The sequence below is a fragment of the Sciurus vulgaris genome, assembly GCF_902686455.1.
Source record: "Sciurus vulgaris genome assembly, chromosome: 10".
NCBI lineage: Eukaryota > Metazoa > Chordata > Mammalia > Rodentia > Sciuridae > Sciurus > Sciurus vulgaris.
In genome coordinates, this window is record NC_136470.1 from 143,629,843 (window position 1) to 143,640,040 (window position 10,198).

The window sequence follows — 10,198 nt, forward strand, 5'->3', positions numbered from 1 at the left end:
AAATAGGGTATGAATTTGGCTATTGGTTGTTGTAATTAAACTTTCCTGGAGGGGCAGAACAGAGTGGTTCAGCTTTGTCTAGAACTTACAGCAGAGAAGCAGAGATCTAGCTTGCTTTGTCTGTCTTCAGAAGGACAAGTCCACCTTCAAAGTTTTCCTGGATATTTTTGTTTCCTTTCTTTCCCTTCTCAATGGACAATAGTAACTGGGACTCTGTCTCCTTTAAATCACAGAACTGTAAGTTCAAATGAAATGACATTTTCAGAAGAATGGAGATTTCTGACTGGAGACCCTTTCCAGTTCAGATGCATATGTGATAATAGAAAAACAGAGCTCTCCCCAGCCTGACTGCCCCCTGCTCCCTGGCTGCAGATTAATGTGACTGGTGCAGGAATAAACTCGGTTGGGATTTTCCTTGATGGGATTTTGTGGCCACCAGAAAGGTTCCCATGCAAGGAAAACACCTATATGCGGTGTTCTTATTACCTTTCCCATAAAAACAGAACTCCTGGCAGAGTGAAATAGAGGAGACTGTCTGAAAGGAACTCTGCACAAGACCTTTGGTGTCTGGGCTAAAAAGGACCAGGTCTCTTCCACGCCAGCCGCGTGCTCTGGAGGCTGCACCGATACTCATGTGGCAAAGCTGCCTGGAGAGTCCCAGGGAGGATCCACCAGCAAAGATGCCAGTCGCCACCAGATCATGCTCATCTTTCCATCTGAGACTTCTCGGCAGGCTCTCAGTGGGGGGTTCCAACACTAACAGAAAAAATGTTTTGAAACCCAGGTGGGCTTCTTGGAATGGAGTGTCTGAGGGAGCTCTTATGGAGGAACCAATACAGTTACTGCCCCAAAATCAACAGAGAATTTGTCGGAAGGGCCTCCTTCTGGTGGCGGTACTTATTTTATTCTGAGAATGAGATCCATCACTTCTGATTTGACCTGCGGTGGTGATATGAAGCTGCGCATGTCAACACTAAGGTACCTGGGTGTACCCATCTGAGTGCTGATGGAAGTGATAGCTCTCTCACCTGAGAATGTGTTTGAAACATTATTTTTAAAATTAATTTTTAATTTGTCCCAATTTGTTGTACATGACAGTTGAATGCATTTATACATTTTGATAGATCATACATACATGGAGTGTAATATCTCATTTTTCTGATTGTACGTATTGTAGACAGAGATCCAAGATGGCAGACCACAGGGAGGCTGCATTCCTTGTTGCTCTGTGACTCGGGATCCAAGCAGAGGAAATATTGTTTCTCTGCGAGGCAGTCATTGCTGCCCACCGATCCCCTGCTGCTTACCTGATTTGTCCACTGTGATCACCTGCCCTCTGCCAGCATGTTGCCTGCCTTTTGAGTGTGGGTCACTTATCATCTACCATTTACCTGTTTGCCACCTCCTGCCTGCCCATCGCCACTGCCTGACATCCACCCACATACTGTCTGCCATTAGCCTGCAAACCACCAGCGCATTGCCTGCTGCTTGCCATTACCTGGAAGTCCACTGTCACAGTGCCTAGAGCTTTGCTTACATGGTGGCAGCCATCTGGGGCAACAGCAGGTCTGCAGCCCGAGTGCTGCCCCTCGGCTGTGGCCATCTCAGTCTGCCCACAGACCAGGGCCTGGAGGTCTGCAGCCCGAGTGCCACCCCTCGGCTGTGGCCATCTCAGTCTGCCCACAGACCAGGGCCTGGAGGTGTGCAGTGGCACCTGAGGTCTTTCTGCCAGGCGTGCTAGTGGCCACCATCTGGCTGCCTCTTTGCAGGGCTGCTCCTCTGTGTGAGCGCGTGCCTGGTGGTCTCTCTGCAAGGTGAAAGGGCTTTGAGGTCCTGGTGCTGCAGCAAGACGGGGCCTGGGGGAGCCACAAAGCAACTCTCAGCATATACAGAAAAACAGAAATACTGCCCTGCGTTCTATCAGACTGTAAAGGAGTGAAACTAGACACCAACAGTAAAATTAAAAACAGTAGCTACTCCAGAACCTGGAGACTAAATAGCATGCTATTGAATGAGGACTGGATAAAAGAAAAAAAATCAAGGAGGAAATAAGAAAATACTTAGAGGTGAATGAGAACAACATATCAAAATCTCTGGGACGCTGTAAAGGCAGTGCTAAGAGGAAAGTCCATGGCATTAGCTCATACATTAAAAGAATAAAACATCAACAAATAAATGACCTACCATTACATCTCAAGGCATTAGAAAAAAAAATCAACAGCAAAAGAAGAAGACAGGAAATAATTAAAATCAGAGCTGAAATCAATGAAATTGAAACAAAAGAAACATGAAAAAATTGACAAAACAAAAATTTGGTTCTTTGAAAAAATAAACAAAATTGATAAAACTTTAGCTACACTAACAGAGTGAAAACTCAAATTACTAAAATTCATGATGAAAAAGGGAATTTCACGATAGACACCACTGAAATACAGAAGATAATTAGAAACTATTTTGAAAATTTATACTCAAATAAAATAGAAAAATTTGAAGGCATTGACAAATCTCTAGATATCTATGATCTATGCAAACTGATGCAGGAGGACATACACAATTTAAACAGATCAATTTCAAGCAATGAAATAGAAGTTGCCATCAAAAGCCTACCAATCAAGAAAAGCCCAGGACCAAACGGATTCTCAGCCAAGTTCTACAAGACCTTCAAGGAAGAATTAACACCAATTCTCCTCAAATTATTCCATGAAATAGAAAAGGAGGGAGCCCTTCCAAACTCATTCTATGAGGCTAGTAACAGCCTGATACCAAAACCAGACAAAGACACATCAAGGAAAGAAAACTTCAGACCAATATCCCTGATGAACATAGATGTAAAAATTCTCAATAAAATTCTGGCAAATCACATACAAAAATATATTTAAAAGATAGTGCACCATGATCAAGTGATGTTCATCCTAGGAGTATGAGGTTGGTTCAACATATGGAAATCAATAAACGTAATTCATCACATCAATAGACTTAAAGACAAGAATCATATGATGATCTCAGTAGACACAGAAAAAGCATTTGACAAAATACAGCACCTCTTCCTGTTCACAACACTAGAAAGACTAGGGATAGTGGCCATCTACGCCATCTACGCCAAGCCCACGGCCAACATCATTGTAAATGGAGAAAAACTGAAAGCATTCCCCCTAAAAACTGGAACAAGGCAGGGATGCCCTCTTTCACCACTTCTATTCAACATCGTCCTTGAAACTCTAGCCAGAGCAATCAGACATACGAAGAAATTAAAGGGATATGAAAAGGAAAAGAAGAACTCAAACTATCACTATTTGCTGGCAACATGTTTATATATTTAGAAGATCCAAAAAATTCCACCAGAAAACTTCCAGAACTCATAAATGAATTCAGCAAAGTAGCAGGATATAAATTAATTACTCATAAATCAAATGCATTTCTATACATAAGTGACGAATCCACTGCCAGGGAAATTAGGAAAACTACCCCATTCACAATAGCCTCAACAAAAATAAAATACTTGGGAATTAATTTAACAAAAGAGATGAAAGCTCTCTACAATGAAAACTACAGAACACTAACAAAAGAAATTGAAGAAGACTTTAGAAGATGGAAAGATCTCCTATGCTCTTGGATAGGCAGAATTAATATTGTCAAAATGGCCATACTACCAAAAGTGTTATACAGATTCAATGCAATTCCTATTAAAATCCCAATTACATTCTTCCTAGAAATAGAAAAAGCAATCATGAAATTCATTTGGAAGAGTAAAAGATTCAGAATAGTGAAGGCAATCCTTAGTAAGAAGAGTGAAGCAGGAGGCATCACAATACCAGACCTTAAACTGTACTACAGAGCAATAGTAACAAAAACAGCATGGTATTGGCACCAGAATAGACAGATAGACCAGTGGCACAAAGTAGAAGACACAGAGACAAACCCACATAAATACAGCCATCTCATATGAGACAAAGGTGTCAAAAATATACATTGGAAAAAAGATAGCCTCTTCAACAAATGGTGCTGGGAAAACTGGAAATCCATGCCGTAGAATGAGACAGACATTATTACCCTATATACATGTATGAATTTTTTTAAAACAATAAAAAAAATAAAGAAACATTAGACAATTTGTTCTTTCTTTGCTGAAAGTTCAAGTCATCCTGTTTAACTGGAAACAAAGGAAGTCTTTTACATTTATAAGAGAAACAGATGATTAGAAATCTAGAGGCCTTTTCCCTGAAAGTCATTAAGCAGCTAGTTTTTGGATTCCGTGCCGGCTAGCAGACTCTGAGTCACTCTGGCCGCCATGCTCGACTCCAGGCGGGGCAGCCTGCATCAGGGAAGAGCCTCTAGTGATGATTTGAGCAGCAGCACTTACAGACGTTTTCAGCTGGGCTGGGGTGCCCGGATGTAGTCCCAGACTCAGGAGGCTGACAGGAGAGCACTGTGCTTAGGAGTTTCAGTCAAACAGGGGTACATAGAAAAAAACGATTTTTAAAAATAAGTTGGTGGGTAAATCAGGGATCTTCTGTTTTTTTCTGCCATCGTATTTGATGTTTTAATTATTTTCAAATATTTTCAGATTCTTTTCCTTCCTGTGAATCAGGAAATAATGGGAGGTGCAAGGAAATATATAGAATGACCTATAAGATTTCTCTTGCCTCAACTCTGTGCATTAGTCAGCTTTTGTCACTGTGACAAAATTCTGAGAAAAACAACTTGAAGGAGGAGAGATTTATTGTGGCTCTCAGTTTCAGAGGTCTCAGAGGTGTCGGTTCATGGCTGGCGGCTCCGTTGCTTTGGGCCTGTGGTATGGGAGAACATCATGGCAGAGAGCATGAAGGAAGAGAGCTGTTCACCTCAGGCAGGCGGGAAGCAGAGAGGGAAGGAGGGCGGAGCACAAGGTGAACTTTTCCAGGACGCGCCTCGGTGGCCTGCTCCCTCCCACGAGGCCTCCTCCTACAGTGCCCACCAGGGACGTCATCAAATCAGGACCAACCCTCTGAAGAGGCCAGGGCCCTCGGCTCCCATCATCCCCAAAGCCCCATCTCTGGACACTGCTGTCCTGGGACCACCCCTCCACACACGAGCTTTGGGGCCTTGACGATCTAAACTACTGCCCTTTTTCCAAAAGAGGGGTACGATGAGTCGGGAGAACTGTGACAGGTGGCCGCTGGCCCTGTGCTGCGCCGTCCCGGAGCTGCTGGGAGCCCTTCCTCCGCGTCCCCACGCCTGCGGAGTGGGGAGGCGGGTCTCAGGCTTGGCCACGGCGCTTTGCCAGGTGCCTGGCCACCACAGGGGCGTGTACGTGTTTTCTGGGAAGAGAGGGAATCGTGTGCTCACAGAGGAGAAGTAACCAGGCCTCCGACTCAGTTCAGAGTTACAGGAGAGCAGCCACTGGAGACCTGGAGGCCCAGAGTCCCGCCTGGCTTCGTTGCAAGCCGACGGCCTCTGGCAGGACACGTCTCTCTGAAGCTTGGGTCTTCCCTGTGGAGAAGGTCCGCGGCCACACCCGGAACTTGTCTTGTCCGATTCAAAACCCCACGGGTTACTTACATCTGGTAACAGTTGGAATTCTCACGACTTTTAATCACCACTACCCGGTGGTGACGTCTTCAGTCGTGGGATCAAATCAGGACTGATCGTGCCAAACAGGTGATCGATCATGCCAGGTGAGAATGAATCCACCTTCTCTAAGATCCTCTTGAAACAGGTTCTTTAGAAGAACATTTTGCCGTTTTTTCAGCAGGTGTGAGTTGGGCTCCTGCCCACCGCGTCTGCTCTCCCGGGAGCCACATGTCCCTCCTGGCCCCTCTTTGCTGACCATTTTGGTTTAGCAGGTCCTCTCCTCTTTTCTTTGGCTCCAAACCACAAGTTGACCTCTCTTGATCAGGCACGAAGGTGGGCCCCCTGGGGTCGGGACAGTGCCCGAGAGACAACAGCAGAGCTCTGCTCTGCTCCTGACTGGGGAAACAAGAGGGCGGGGGGAGTGGCTCCAGCAGCTGGTGCGACCTGACCTGGGACTCCCGGGAGAGGAGGAGTCCAGCTTCCTCAACCGGTGAGTGCTTCATCAGGTGGCCCCCCCTTCCAAACTAGCCTGAAAGACTGCTCCTGGGTACACAGAGCACATTCAAAAAACAGGAGTCTAGCCTGGCGGGCAGCGCATGCCAGGAATCCTGACCGCTGGGGAGACTGAGGCAGGAGGATCATCAGTTTGAGGCCAGCTTGGGCAACTAGCAAGAACTTGTCTCAAAACTACAAAAGAAATAAGTCAATAAAAAGGGCTGGGGATGTAACTCAGTGGTAGAGCACACCTGGGTTCAATCTCTAGTATGGCCAGAAAACCCCCCAAAACCAAAAAACATACATTTTGCCCAGCTACTTGGGAGGCTGAAGGAGGCTCTCCTGATCTCAGGAATTTGAGGTCAGTCTGGGGGGAAAAAAAAGGATGTTTTGTTATGTGACACATTTATTCAGATCTAAGTATCTGGAGAGAAACTTACTGATGTGTGGGGTGGGATGGGGGTATTATGTCACGTTCCCCAGTTTGTGTGTGCATGTGTGGTACTAGGGATTGAACGTGGGGCACTCTACACTGGGCTGCATTCCCAGCCTTTTTAATTTTATTTTGAGATGGGGTCTCACTAAGGTGCCCTCGCTGGCTTCCAGCTTTTGATCCTCCTACCCACTCGCGAGTTGCTGGAATCGTAGGTGAGCCTCACCAGCCTGGCTCCCAGTGTTTTTGGACAAAATTATTATGGTGTTCACAGATGTTTGTTTCTGAATTTTTCATCAAATATTTTTAAAAGTATCTTTTTTGTGTTGCTACATTACCTTCATAGTTTCAGAGAGTTACCGAAAACTTTACTGGAACCAGGTGTGGTGGCATATGTCTGGTGGCTGAGGCAGGAGGATCACAAATTCAAGGTCAGCTTTAGGAATTTAGCAAGGCCTCCCCCCCCCAAAAAAAAAAAAAAAAAAAAAAAAAAAAAACACGCCCAGGGCGCAGTAGCCCACACCTCTGATCCCAATGGCTCAGGCAGGAGGGCCTCAAGATCAAAGTCAACCTCAGCAACTTAGCAAGTTCATCTCAGAATAAAAATGAAAAGGGTTGGGGACCTGGTCAGTGGTTAATTACCCCTAGGTTCAATCTCTGGTACCAATAGAACAAAAACCAAAAACGCAAAAGCAAAAAATAGGCGGGGATGTAGCTCAGTGGTAAAGTGCCCCTGGGTTAAATTCCCAAATTCCTAGTGCCATAAAAAGACCAAAAACCAATCAAATTCGTTGGACATACTGTTATATGTAGTCAGTCATTCTCTGGGGCTTTTTTTGGTTTTGTTTTGATTTTCAAGGGTTTTTTTCTCCTTTCCTTTTTCTTTTTTTAAATTTTGAGACAGGGTTCCCTATGTTGCTCAGCCTGGTCCTGAAGTCCTGGGTTCAAGTCTCAGCCTCCCGAGTAGCTGGGGCAACAGGCGTGTACCATTGTGCCCTGTTGCTATTCTTGCAGGAAATTTCTAATCTTCCCCTATTACAGATTATGCTACAGTTGGCAATTCTGCAAAAAAACTTGATTGGTAGTGTCTAAACTATTATACAGTTAAGCATTTTCAAAAGAGAAAATGAGAAAATATTTCAATGAGAAAAATATTTTCCCCAGATCCCTCCCCTGCAAAAAGATGAATGGTGGCCAGGCACAGTGGTAGAGACCTGGCACAGACCTATAATCCCAGTGACTTGGGAGGCTGAGGATCACAAGTTCAAGGTCAGCCTCAGTGACTCTGTGAGATCCTCAACAACTTGGCAAGACCCTGTCTCAAAATAAAATATGAAAAGGACTGGGGATGTGGGGATGTAGCTCAGGGTAAAGTGCCCTGGGGGTTTGATCCCCAGCGTGCACACACACACACACACACACACACACACACACACACACACAAGAAAATAATAAAGGATAGATAACTTGCACAAGGTACCAAAGCCGGGCAAAGGCTAGATTTCAGGAACTCCTCTTCTTTGGCCCAGTGCTACCGACTGAAGCAGTAGGTAACATTGGCTGGTCCTATCGCTCATCACCATCCCGATCATCTTCCTCCGCATCATATCAGTGATGCAATTAAGAACACAGATGCCGGCTGCGGGGTGCTTACCTAGAGTTGCAGCCACTTGGGAGACTGAGGCAGGAGGAGCTCAAGTTTCAGGCCAGCCTCAGCAAGGAGGGAAACCTGCCTCAAAATAAAACGTAGAAAGGTGGAGCACCCCTGCACCCCATCCCCAGTGGGGGCGGGGTGGGGTGTGGGAAAAAGGCCAGGAGGAGTGACGGTGAGACCTGCACCTGGGGGTCCCTCGAAGTGGGCGGCCGCACCCTCCACTCTGGGTCACGTCTTTTCCACCTTGCTGAGTACTGGACACTGTGCTGGATGGCCAGGACCTGGCAAGTCAGGAGCTCACAAGTGTCAGGTTTGCTACCCCAGGGACTGGTCAGTTCTTGATATCGCAATAGGAACCTGATCGTGACTCAAACCCGATCTCCTCAAGGTCCTCGCTGTTTCGCTCCTGTCAGCTGCTGAGGACCCAGCCCTGACCTCGGGAGTGTTCTGCACACTGGTTCAGCAAGTCCAGGCGGTTCTGCCCCAAGGGCTTCTGGGCCACAGTGCTCTGATCACTGGGCCGTCCCATCACATTTCTAACCGTTCCCAAGGCTGGAATCTGTCACTGGGATCTAGGCGGCAGCCGGGGGCGGGAATGATGTGTGAGGCTGAGAAAAGCAGGGATAAGAAAAGTTGGGATAAGAGCCAGGCATGGTGGCCAGGCCTGTAATCCCAGCAGCAAGGGAGGCTGAGGCAGGAGGATCACAAGTTCAAAACCAGCCTCAGCAACTTAGCGAGGCCCTGTCTCTAATAAAATACAAGGCTCAGTGGTTAAGCACTCCTGAGTTCAATCCCTGGTACCAAGAAAAAAAAAAGCCATTGGGGTATGCCACCATTTGTACTGACCACATCTGCCTGGAGAATACCTTGTCAGGCATGGGAAAACCAGAAAGAAAACCAAGTCCTCTTCATTTGTTCTCAGAGAGCTCGCGATCTTGTCAGAGTTAAATAGATGAGTGGTGACAGAATTGAAGCCAGCAGTGGAGGAAAACTTACAAACCGTTGGGAGGACGCTCCTGTCTCTGGAGGAGGAATGGGCACAACCAGGGAGGACCATTATGCTCCTGAGAAGGGATCGTGGCTGGGCGCAGTGGCCCCGTCTGCAGTCCCAGTGGTTCAGGAGGCTGAAGCAGGAGATGAAAGCTCAAGGCCAGCCTCAGCCACTTAGCAAGGCCCTGTCTCAAAATAAAAATAAGAGGACTGGGGATGTGGCTCAGTGGTCAAGGACCCCTGGGGTCAATCCCCAGTACAAAAAAAAAAAGAAGAAGAAGAAAAGAAACGACGGAATGGTGACCTTCTCAGGAGCGGCTCCACAGATGAGGCTTGTCCCTGTGGCTCTTTGCTGTCCAGCTGGGGAGGCACGAGATACGGGGTCAATGTCAAAGCACAGTATGAATTCAGTGTCGTGTTTCACTGCGTGGTGAGGGAGTGAAAAGAACGAGGACTTAGGGGACAGAAGGGAGAGACGGGGAAGGCAGCAGGGCCACACGCTGGGCCCCAGCCTGGCAGGAGTGGATGAAGGAGGCCTTCTAGCTGGGCCATGCAAGAAGCAAGTCAGAAAGACAGCACGATGGCCATCCATCTGGAGACCTTGGTGCTAGATCGACAGCTTTGACCTTTATTCTTTCAGGCAGTTGTCAAAAAAATCCCTGAGCCAGAGAATGACATCATGAAAAGAGGAGACAGACCAGACTGGAGGCTGAGAAACCAGTCAGGAAGCGATAAGGTCCTGGTGTGGGAGTGTGAAAGGAGGGACGGACTTGAGGGGTGCCGGGGTGAGGAGGGAGGGGCCCCTGGGGAAGGCTTCACGGGGAGCCTGCTGAGGCCGCTGGTGCTGGCTCTGGTGGAAAGTGTCTGGAGATGCAGAGAGATATTTACGTATCAGCAGGAGTGTACTCTCAACTGATTATCCTATGAAAGCTGTGGAGCTTCTCCATGAGATACGATTTAAAATGGCAACACAGGGCCCAGCCCCTGGCTCAACACGGGGTGGGACAACAGAAAAAGCAGTCTGCACTGGGTTTAAGAACGCTGGGATGAATCCCAGGGTTTTTTTCATGATTTCA